The following is an 11,107-nucleotide window of genomic DNA, read 5'->3' on the forward strand; positions in this document are numbered from 1 at the left end:
AATTTGGTGAGTATTTAATAGAAACCAGTCAAGATAGCAGAAAAAGGCATTACATAATACATATAATCTGCCCTGTATACGACATCTATTTTTCTCAAGTAAGCAAAACACGTGCAATGAAGTTGTAGAATTTGCTCAAATAGTCTGATGTTCTTTTTTTTTTTCCCGATTTCTTTTTCTGACATATTAAATCTGCCTTTCTTTGACTTCAGTGTCTATGGACATTCCTTCTTAGTGAAAATTATCCTCGTAATTGTGTAGTATGTTTATTAATACTAAGATTATGATTAGTTCAGGCTAATTGGAAAATCTCCCCTCTTCTATGATAGGATTTTCCGTGTTTCTTACAGGTTAAAACTCAGAAGGCAAATACTTCAGACACTTTTAAAACTTGGTAGGTTCCTCACTGAGACTTCAGGGCCATCAATATGTTATAATTATTTCTTTTATTCAGTTAGCTATCAACATTGATTTCACCTGTCATCATTTTAACACAAAATCACATTTTTTTCAATTTAAAGATACATAATTAAAACAAACACTTCTTATGCTTGACTTCATTTCCATGGATTTGTTACTTACAAATTTAATATTGCTAATGAACTTGCTTTCTTTTTTCATGAATATTTCTGAATTACATTTTAAGTAATTTCAAGCAAATTCAAAATGAAAACCAAATTGTCAGCTTGAGCCTCTGTCTCAGTGAAAACTGAGCTCATTATTTTTTGAAAGAAAAGAACATAGGAACAGTTACATAACACTTTTGATGTGACACCTGTTCTTGCTTAATTAAATTAACTTTAATAGATATATTCATTACCGACTTCCTTCTCACATTTTTCTTCTTTCCTGTAACACAAAAAAAACCTTAGAAAAGATACTGAGTATCACATGACTAAACATGGCCTACTTTTTGAATTTTCTCATCTGAAAATTATTTTAGGTTGATAAAATCTAATGTGTTCATCATTTTCTTTTATCATAAAAGGGTATCAAGGACTTTTTAGAAAGTTGGGAATTTAAAGAAACTTGTGAATCATCATATTTATGTCAATTACATGCCATCATGAATATTTGGAATAACAAATAATTTAAATATTTTTTTATAGGATTGTAATGGTGACTTTTAAACTGAAAACGTCTTTGTCCCCGAATTATGTTCTTTGAAACAGCTAAACTGGGACAAACAACTGAAATGTAATTTTACTGCAAAAATTTAAAGGTTCTTAAATGTTTGAAGATTTATCCTAAGACATACTTGATATTTTCTAAGTGCGACTCACCTAAAGGCAATCACAATGAGTGAAGGCATGGTAAGTGCTCAGATAAATACTGTTTGATAAATAAGTATGAATTATTTAAGTTCCAGTAGAATTATCAAGAAACTTCGAGCACAGAGGAGGAAAAGAGATAAATAAATCTCAATAATTTAAATATACTTTTTCAATTAAACAAAGCATTAAAATTGTTCTATTTATGCCATAACTAATATTAACTTTGCATTGAAAAATAAACATATACTGGTTCATATCCTTGATATCATATTTAGATAAAATCTAATGATAAATATGTTCAACAAAGATACATTTAAATATTTTCTTGTAAAATAAAAGCAAATTGGACATGTTGATTTTCTTTCTTTCATAGTGTCTTTCCAATTATAAATGTTAAGTGTTCTGAGAAATTACCCCTGGGCTCCTCAAAATGTTTGCCAATGAAACACCTATATTTCAAATGGGAAATAATTATTAACTTTATTATTGTAAAAATCAGGTACCCTTACATGAAAGACTCTCTGCTACAAGTTTAGTTCTATGAGGCAGACTAAGACTTCTGCTTTGCCTAAAACCACACCATAAATTTTGTCTTTGAATTATCAAGTCCCATTAGAAAGAAAATAGTGGACCAAATTTGCCAGCTTGTGCCTCTGTAATGTTGCGATTGACATAGAAGAAGACGGTACCCAGTCATGTGGGTAGGGAACCTGCATCCTCGAGGCCACATGTGGCCCTCAGATCCCCAAGTGTCGCCCCTCGACTAAGTCCAAACTTTACAGAACATATCACTTTATTAAAAAGATTTTTTCTGTAAAATTTATATTTAGTCAAAAGGACGCACTCAAGGATCCAGATGGCAACATGTGACTTTAATGCGGCAAATTCCCCAGTCCCCATTCTTCTCCTTTAGGGAGGATGAGTTAACAAGGTATATAGAGTATTAACAGAAATTTCATCCTTTGTGGTGTAAGTTAGAATAAAGGGAGAAACCATTAATAGTCCTTCCAACTTTGAACACACCATTCCAGTATTTCTATACTATCGGACTGTTTGCATAAAAATCTTAGTCAGTATGAAGAGAGCAAAGCCATATTCAAAGCTTCTGCCTCAAGGGTTCAATTATCTTCTGCTTCTTCTTTAAACTATCCATTGGTCTTTAAGAACATCAGTTATTTTTACTAAGAAGAGATGTGAAATTTAGGCATTGAAAGAAAACGCTTTTCTACTTTTTAAAATAGGATTTTGACAATGTTTACGTTTCTACTAAATTTGCTTTATCTTGTGAGTGCTTGTAAGAGACTTTTATTTTAATGTATGAACATTTTTCATAAATTATAAAACTCTGATTTTATACTAATGTGTTACATCTGAAACATGAAAGGAAATAAAATGTAATACACAGCCCTATCTTCCATTACTTTCAAAAATTTCCCACCTCTCAAAGTATGTGAACCTCTCAAATATATTCAAAATGCTGAATAAGAAGAAAGTGAATTTGAATTTGAGTCCACTTTGGCTCTCATTGCTACTTATATACATATATTTTTTAAAATTTTAAATCTAAAAATTTTGTGATTAATGGGATTACTAATAAGCGATTATTTGTACACATGGTATAGCTAATTTTGTGAAACTGAATGTACTAATGTAGCAACAACATGCAGAATTATGCATCAAGAACTGTAAAAAAGTGATAATACTCTCTTTGCCATTTGCCCTCACATTGAGATCGTTCTATATAGACCCAAAACACCAGGTTATATGTGGCTATTTTATTACATTGTAAAATGCATATCTTAATGCAGTGTTTGCAAATGCCTTATTTGGCATAGCTTCGAAAACAGAAGTATCTCGTTAACTATAAACTAGTTGCAGCGCCATTCTGAGAAATAGAGATAAATTATTAAAATGACCTAGTATTATTTCTGATATATATTCAATTTTCAAGTATTAGCAACAGTAGTATTATCACTACTGTACTACCATGATTCTTTTAGAGCTTCCGCATAGCTCTGTCTCTATTGCCCTATCCTACCCCTGACCCTAAGATTGAAGATGCCTATGGATAAAACTAGCTCAAATATGCCACAGTGTAAAAAATGCAATGGGGATTACTTAAGTTATATTTGTTTATTTAGTGTGTACATGTTTGTTGGGGAGGGATGTTAGCTGAATGCTGAATAAACCTTGTCAATAAGAAGGCAAGTGTGAGAAACCAGAAATGAGAAAAGAAAAAGAAAAAAATGCTCGTTTGTTCTGCTTTGAAAAAATTTCTTTGCACAGGATAATGATCATTTTTCCCATGCTTAAAGCAGTATAATACTGTAAAGTAATACTGTTATATGCTGCCTTTTCATGTCTTTTTAATAAAAATGAGGTAAGTAGAAAAAAGAGAAACTTAAAAAGAAATTTATAAGACTATGACCAATAACAGTAGAAATAATCAGAACTAGTATTTTTCTTAGACTCTGAATTCCAGTTTTGAGGGTTGTTTTATTTTGTTTGCTGGTTTTTCAGCATTTGCATAGAGAGAAGCAGGCATTTTAAAAAGCTATGTAAACAGAACTTTTTATTTGGTCTTGTTAGCATGTGTGTATTCTATGCCAAGAAATCCATTGATTTAGAAGTAAAAACAAATGAGTTTTTATTAATGTTCTACCCACAATAGTTTTATGAGCTTAGATATGCCATTCGAATCGCTCTGTTGTGATTTTCCTTATTTCTAAACTTAGAATATAATCTCTTTTATTTCTCAGATTAGCTGAGCAGATCAAAAGAGAATAATTTTGAAAGTATTTTTGAAATAAATAACATACAATGAATGATCTCATGAACATTGTTAAATACTGCTACATATCGTTTGATATTTTGAATGATAGTTTCAAGTCTATAATTTATTATTTTTTTTTTCTTTTTAAGGTTTAAGGTGTTGGTGAGGAACCAAGATAAATCCTCAAGGAAATGCTAGGAAAAAAAAATAGAAATATCTCATGGTCTAATGACTTTTAACCTTGTATCAGTCTATATCTAATTGATCTTACTATTTAGGAGAAATATCTTTCTTAATGATCCCTGCAAGAATCTTACAAAATATGAAAAAATTTACTTCATGTAGGCTTCTCAACTGTGAGAATTATGCAGTTCTAATGAGCAACTTTCTTCTAAGTTTCCCTTCTGATTTTATAAGAGACTCAACACTCCTCTAAAGTTAACAAGATGCCTGACAATGTGTAGACTGCTGCTTTGTTTAGCATCACTTAATTGGTAGATTTCCTATATTATTGATCTTTGCACAAGCACAGTCAAATTAGTGGAGTCATTTCATTTCAGACAAAAGGTTTGTAAAGCATTATATAGGAAACAACAAATACAATTATACTGATGTTTCATTTTTCCCTCATTGGTTTAGTATTTGGATCTTTTTTTTTTCTTTTATTTCAGCATATTATGGGGGTACAGACGTTTAGGTTACATATGTTGCCCTTGATCCTCCCCCCCAAGTCCGTGTTTCAAATATGTCCATCCTTCGGGTGGTGCACATTGCACTCCTTGTGTATACAAATACCCGTCCCCTTCTCCCTCCTCCCCCTCCCCCCTGCCCAACATCCAATAGATGTTATTCTTATATGTGCATTTATGTGTTGATTAGTTGATACCAATTTGATGGTGAGTACAAATGGATCCCATTCTTCTGCTCTTGTGGTGCCCCACTTTGGATAATGGGCTTAAGTTTAATCCAGGAAAGTGTAAGAGGTGCTAGATCACTGTCATTTCTTATGATTGAGTAATATTCCATTGTGAACATATACCAAATTTTGATAATCCACTCATGGATTGACGGATACTTGGGTTGTTTCCACATTCTTGCAATAGTCAATTGTGCTGCCATAAACATTCGGGTGCAGATGTCTTTATCATAGAATGTTTTGTGCTCTTTTGGGTAGATGCCTACTAATAGTGCTATTGCTGGATCGAATGGTATTTCTATTTTTAGCTCTCTAGGTATCTCCAAATTCTTTTCCACAGAGGTTGCACTAATTTGCAGTCCCAACAGCAGTGTAAAAGTGCTCCTGTCTCTCCACATCCTCGCCAACATTTGTTGTTTTGTGTTTTTTTGATAGAGGCCAATCTCACCGGGGTTAGGTGATACCTCATTGTGGTTTTGATTTGCATTTCTCTAATGATTAGAGATGTTGAGAATTTTTTTATATGTTTGCTGGCCATTATTCTGTCTTCTTTTGAAAAGTTTCTGTTCATTTCCCTTGCCCATTTGTTGATGGGGTTGTTTGATTTTTTCTTGTTGATTTTTTTGAGTTCTAGATAGATTCTGGTTATCAGCCCTTTATCAGATGTGTAGAGAGCAAATATTTTTTCCCATTCTGTGGGCTGTCTATTCACTCTAATGATAGTTTCCTTGGCAGTGCAGAAGCTTTTTAATTTGATTAGATCCCACTTACTTATTTTTGTTGCTGCGGCGATTGCTTTGGGGTTCTTCAAGAATTCCTTGCCTAGGTCGATGTCTGAAAGGGTCTGAAGACTGAAACTAGACCCCCACCTCTCACCTCTCACAAAAATCAATTCGAGATGGATAACAGACTTAAACCTAAGGCATGAAATCTTAAGAATTCTAAATGAAGATGTTAGTATTTGGATCTTTTGACAAAACACACCGGCACACAGAGGGAAAAATATTAATAGCTGTAATCCACCTACTTGATATAAAAGAATATAAGGAGATGCATAATAAAACACAACACAGACTCAATATATCTTAAAGCCATTAGGATAAGAATAAAAGGCAAAAATATAAATCATAAGAGTTCGAGGTTAGTGAATGATAAAAACCAGAATATTATGGCTACTGGAAAATACAGACTTTGAGAGCAGTGCCTAAATGTTCAATTTTGTGTAGACTTCAGCTATTCTTATCATGGCTGGATCTTGGTGTGTAATCTATATTTGTTGGAGAAATAATTATAAGGAAACTCCAAAGAAACTTTAAATTTAGATCTGTTTTTCTTGATAGGCAGGGTAAAAGGGACATATAATGGATATGTGCACTGCTTCTATAGGAAAGAAAGTGAAAATATAACCTCATATTTATTTCATGTAGATAGATTGGATTGATTGTTAGAGGAGTCTAGATTGTGGATTAGAGACTTATTTTCAAGTGTTTGTGAAAATATGAGGCAGCCCACCATTGGCTGAGGTATTTTTCTGTCTTCTTTTGGCTTCTAGAGCAATTGACTAGATTTCTCTCCCAGCTGAAGTAACTGGATTCAGAAAAGAATGGTTTGACTATTTTACCTGAATACATACAGAGACAATATGTGTCTCTCACTACAGTCAACTGATGTTGAGACAGAATTTATCAGATCAAGTGACTAAATGATGGAAGGGAATGAGTAATTTGTACTATTCATGATGTGATTTATGTTTCCAAAAAGAAAAATAAAAGTATCTTAAAGGATGAGCTTTGTCCTAAGGCAATTTTGCTTCCTAATTTGAACTTATTATTTCCCCAAAATAAGTGGCCATTGCAATCTCTGATGACTAGTGCATAACTTGGAAAGAGACATTTCCATTTCATTAAGTTTTTATCTGGTGATAAACTAATTTAACCTAACATAATTCACATACTTTCTGGACCTAATTACCTTACCAATGAAATCTGCATAAACACCTGTGATGCTATAATTAGAAAAAATATCAACTAATTCAATAAAAGCAATTTTCACCTCCGTTACACAATAACTGTCTTTGTTAACTAATTATAGTGTGACTTAAGGCACTTCTAAAAATATTAATACAATTAAATTGTCCTGCTCCTATGATTTGAATATGGAACAAAAGGGCTCTGAGTCTTATATTACTTAAGAGTATAAGTTATCTATGTTAGCTGGAGAGTAAATAGAAGCAGAAAGTAGCTAACACTTTGCACTCATTAACTTCTACAATTGGAGGAATGATTTAAAAACAGCAAAACGTGAATGGGCATCAAAGTGGAGTGATTAGAGAAGCGTAGTTCTATTTTTCTCAAGCACTCCAAAATTTAGAAACATTCTGCTATCCTGCCAGCAAGATGTAAGAAAATGTTTACTCTTTCTTTATTTTCTAGCCATACTTTCTAATAACTTCCTCATTTAAAATATTGAATGTAACAAACTGCCCTGGGCACCACCTGCCACCAACTCGCTCTGCCTGCTCGCTAAATAACTTAGCTGTGTGTAGAACGAATAGCTGTGCAAGCCAGAAAAAAAGGCAAAGCTGGGGAATGGGTTCAAGAGTATAATCACGGGAAAACACTACTGAATGTTACAAATATCTAAGATCAGTAACTTTTACATCAAAGCCTTTTATTTTATATGCAACACAATTGGTGTGTAATATTTCAATTAATCTTCACGGCAATACTCTTGATGATATGGCTCAGTGGTATATTGAAAACCTCCCAGACTTTTATTAGTAGTAAATTATGAAACTGGCTCTTAAATTTAAATATGAATTTGAATCCACTTAGGACCCAAAATCATTTAATTACAAAATATATTCTTTTTTCTTTGCCTCTTGCAGCTTCGTATCATATATTTGCAAATTCTTGATAAGACCTTGTATTATATATATGTGTATTCATCTGCCCACAAACACTATAGACTTGTATACACACAGGTAGATAAAATAGGCACATATACACACACCCAAATATACACTTATCCAGATTATTTCTTAACTTTCAAATAAATTGAGATATAACCTTTTTATTAGTCGGTTTTAATGATATATGTGGTTTTTAATAGAACATTAACATGTTTCCATTCTAGTTGATAAATAATTTCATTATTCATAGTTCTAAAAGATGTATTTTAAATTAGTGGATAATAATGTCAAAGTTTTTAATTAAACATTATAACAAAGTTGTAACATCAAAATTACAGTTTAAAATGGTGCGATACAGTTTTCTGGCAAGTTGTTTGATCTGCAATTAGATGAAATTTTTTAAATAGTGCAATTTAATGAGACAATGTTCTGTTTTACCCATAACATTTATGATGCTTAGTTTAATATAGGGAGAGGAGGAAATGAAAGATTAAAAAAGGTACAGATCTCTGTGATATTTCTTCAAAGGTATTGTAGATAATAAAAATTGTCCTCTTTGGAATTTAAGGATTTTTTATTTCTTTTGTTGTAGATGGTTAATGTTTCTCAGAGTACTTTCTTTTTTCACATATGAAGAGATGTACATACAGAAATGAACATTGATTTCAATCCAAAGATTGGTTATTAATATTCTCAACATATAAAGCTAAAATTTTCTCTCATTTTGTCTGCAATTCTTATTTTTTCTTTACTCTCAGTTTCTTACATAGTCCAAGAAAAATCCAGGTATTGAATCAGATAAACTTGAACTGAAATCAAATCCTATCACATCAATTACAAGCAAAATTTCTATGAGATAGTAAATCACTTTTATCTTTAGTTCTCTCATTTTATAGAAGACATAAAGGTTTTACGTACTCTAAGAATAGGGAAAAATCTATTACTAATATGTATACAACTTTATAATTATAATTAATTATTAATCTATAATAAAAATCTATACTTAATAATGGAAACCATCTCTCTAGAGGAAAAAGTGATCTACTAATTCTTTATCAGTGCACCAAAAAAAAAAGATCTGTCAGGAGAAAAAGAACATCTTTGAAAGCATCTGAATTATTTTTCACAATGTTGGAAATCCATTTAAAATTGTTGAGGCATGCTAAATATCAGACTCAAATACCCACAAGCCAAAGGGGATAATAGTTCAGACAACTAAAATCATAAGTGGTTCAGGTTTTGGAAATGAGAGAGAGGACTTTAAAAATAACTAGTTTAAGTATGGAGAAAATCAAATTACTAAAGATGAAGAATTTAATAACAATATTAGAATTTGAAAAATAAAATTGGTATTCTTGAATTGCAAAACAATATCTGAAATTTTAATTGCATTGAGTGATTTTAAATCTTAGACACAGGAGAGAACTAGATTAAAAACAGGTTAACAGAAACTGAAATTTAAGCGCAAGAAGAGATAAGAGTAAAAAACACAACAAAGATTAAAAGACATATGAGATATTGCCAAAGTATGTATTAATAGTGTAATTAGTGTGCTGGAAAAAAAGGATTTACATAATGAGACAAAACAATTGTTTAACAAAGAATAGCGGAGAATTTTTCAAAATTTATGAAGTATAGAACTCCCTGCAAGTGCTGTCTCGATCCAATACCCAGGAACTTCCTACCATGTACCAGCGCTTAAGGCTAAATGACGAAGAAGGAATGTTGCCATCCATAGTCAAAGAGGTGCTCGAGAGTGTGGTGGCCAAGTTCAATGCCTCACAGCTGATCACCCAGCGGGCCCAGGTATCCCTATTGATCCGACGGGAGCTGACAGAGCGGGCCAAAGACTTCAGCCTTATCCTGGATGATGTAGCCACCACAGAGCTGAGCTTTAGCAGAGAGTACACAGCTGCTGTAGAAGCCAAACAAGTGGCCCAGCAGGAGGCCCAGCGAGCCCAGTTCTTGGTGGAAAAAGCAAAGCAGAACAGCGGTAGAAGATTGTGCAGGCTGAGGGTGAGGCTGAGGCCGCCAGGATGCTTGGAGAAGCGCTGAGCAAGAACTCTGGCTACATCAAACTTCGAAAGATCCGGGGAGCCCAGAACATCTCCAAGACGATTGCCACGTCACAGAACCGAATCTATCTCACTGCTGACAACCTAGTGCTGAACCTACAGGATGAAAGTTTCACCCGGGGAAGTGACAGCCTCATCAAGGGTAAGAAATGAGCCTGGGAACCAAGAACTCCACCCCCAGAGAGCAAGTGGATCTTCTTCTCCAGTTTTTGAGGAGCCAGCTAGGGGTCCTGCTGCATACTTCCACCCACCCCCAGTGTCATGTGATGGTCCCCTGCACCCACACGGGCCTCACTACCCCTCTTGGATTACGGAAGACTGAAGACCAGCCCTTTTTCTGGGAAATGACTTTCCTCCTTCGTGTTGGCCAGGGGTGTTGGGACAGGATGTTATTTCTCAGTGATTTCCTAGCGTTGTTCCCTCCCTCAGGGTTGGGAGGAGATAACCACCAACCCAAGAATTCTCAATAAATTTTTATTACTTAAGCTGAAAAAAAAAATTTGATTTGAAAATTTGAAAATTTGATTTGAAAATTTTTCAGTAAATCCTGAGACAATTAAACACAGAGACATGCATGTGCACACACATTCCCCCATGATCAAACTGTGGAAAAAAAGAGAAAAATATTAAAAAAATCTTAAATGTAACCATAGTGGGGGGAAAAGATATGCTTTCTTCACATAAGCAGCAATAAAACTAATGGCTGAGTTTTCAACAAAAATACAAAAGCCAGAAGAAAGCAGAATGACATTTCAATTGCTACAACTTTTTAAATTGCAAACAATTTTATGTGAAACCAAAATTTTTTTCAAAAATGAAAGCATTCACCAATGAACTGAGTGACAATATTAAAGTAAAAATTCAATTTCTTTAATAAATATTGATCAATAAAATTGCTAAACATCTACCAAAACTGATAAAGAAAAATAAATAAAAAGAGGACATGACAACAAATTTTTCAGACATTAAAGCAATAAAATGTGAAAAGTTTATGGCCATGGATTTGACAACATAGATAAGAAGAAATTAAAAAAAAGAAAAAGAAAACATTAGAATTAAATAGAGAAGAAATAGAACATTTGAGTAGTCCTTTATCAGCTAAAGAAATTTTATCTGCATATCAGCAATTTAAAAATTTCTCCCCCAGGAAACTCCAGG

General features: G+C 33.1%; 1 pseudogene; it reads left to right on the forward strand.

The window, feature by feature from the left end:
* The first annotated feature begins 1,298 nt into the window (after window positions 1–1,298).
* LOC105812720 lies at window positions 1,299–10,174 on the forward strand (annotated as a pseudogene).
* The last annotated feature ends 933 nt before the right edge of the window (window positions 10,175–11,107 follow it).

This window comes from Propithecus coquereli, unplaced genomic scaffold, assembly GCF_000956105.1.
Source record: "Propithecus coquereli isolate 6110/MARCELLA unplaced genomic scaffold, Pcoq_1.0 Scaffold260, whole genome shotgun sequence".
In the NCBI taxonomy this organism is placed as follows: domain Eukaryota; kingdom Metazoa; phylum Chordata; class Mammalia; order Primates; family Indriidae; genus Propithecus; species Propithecus coquereli.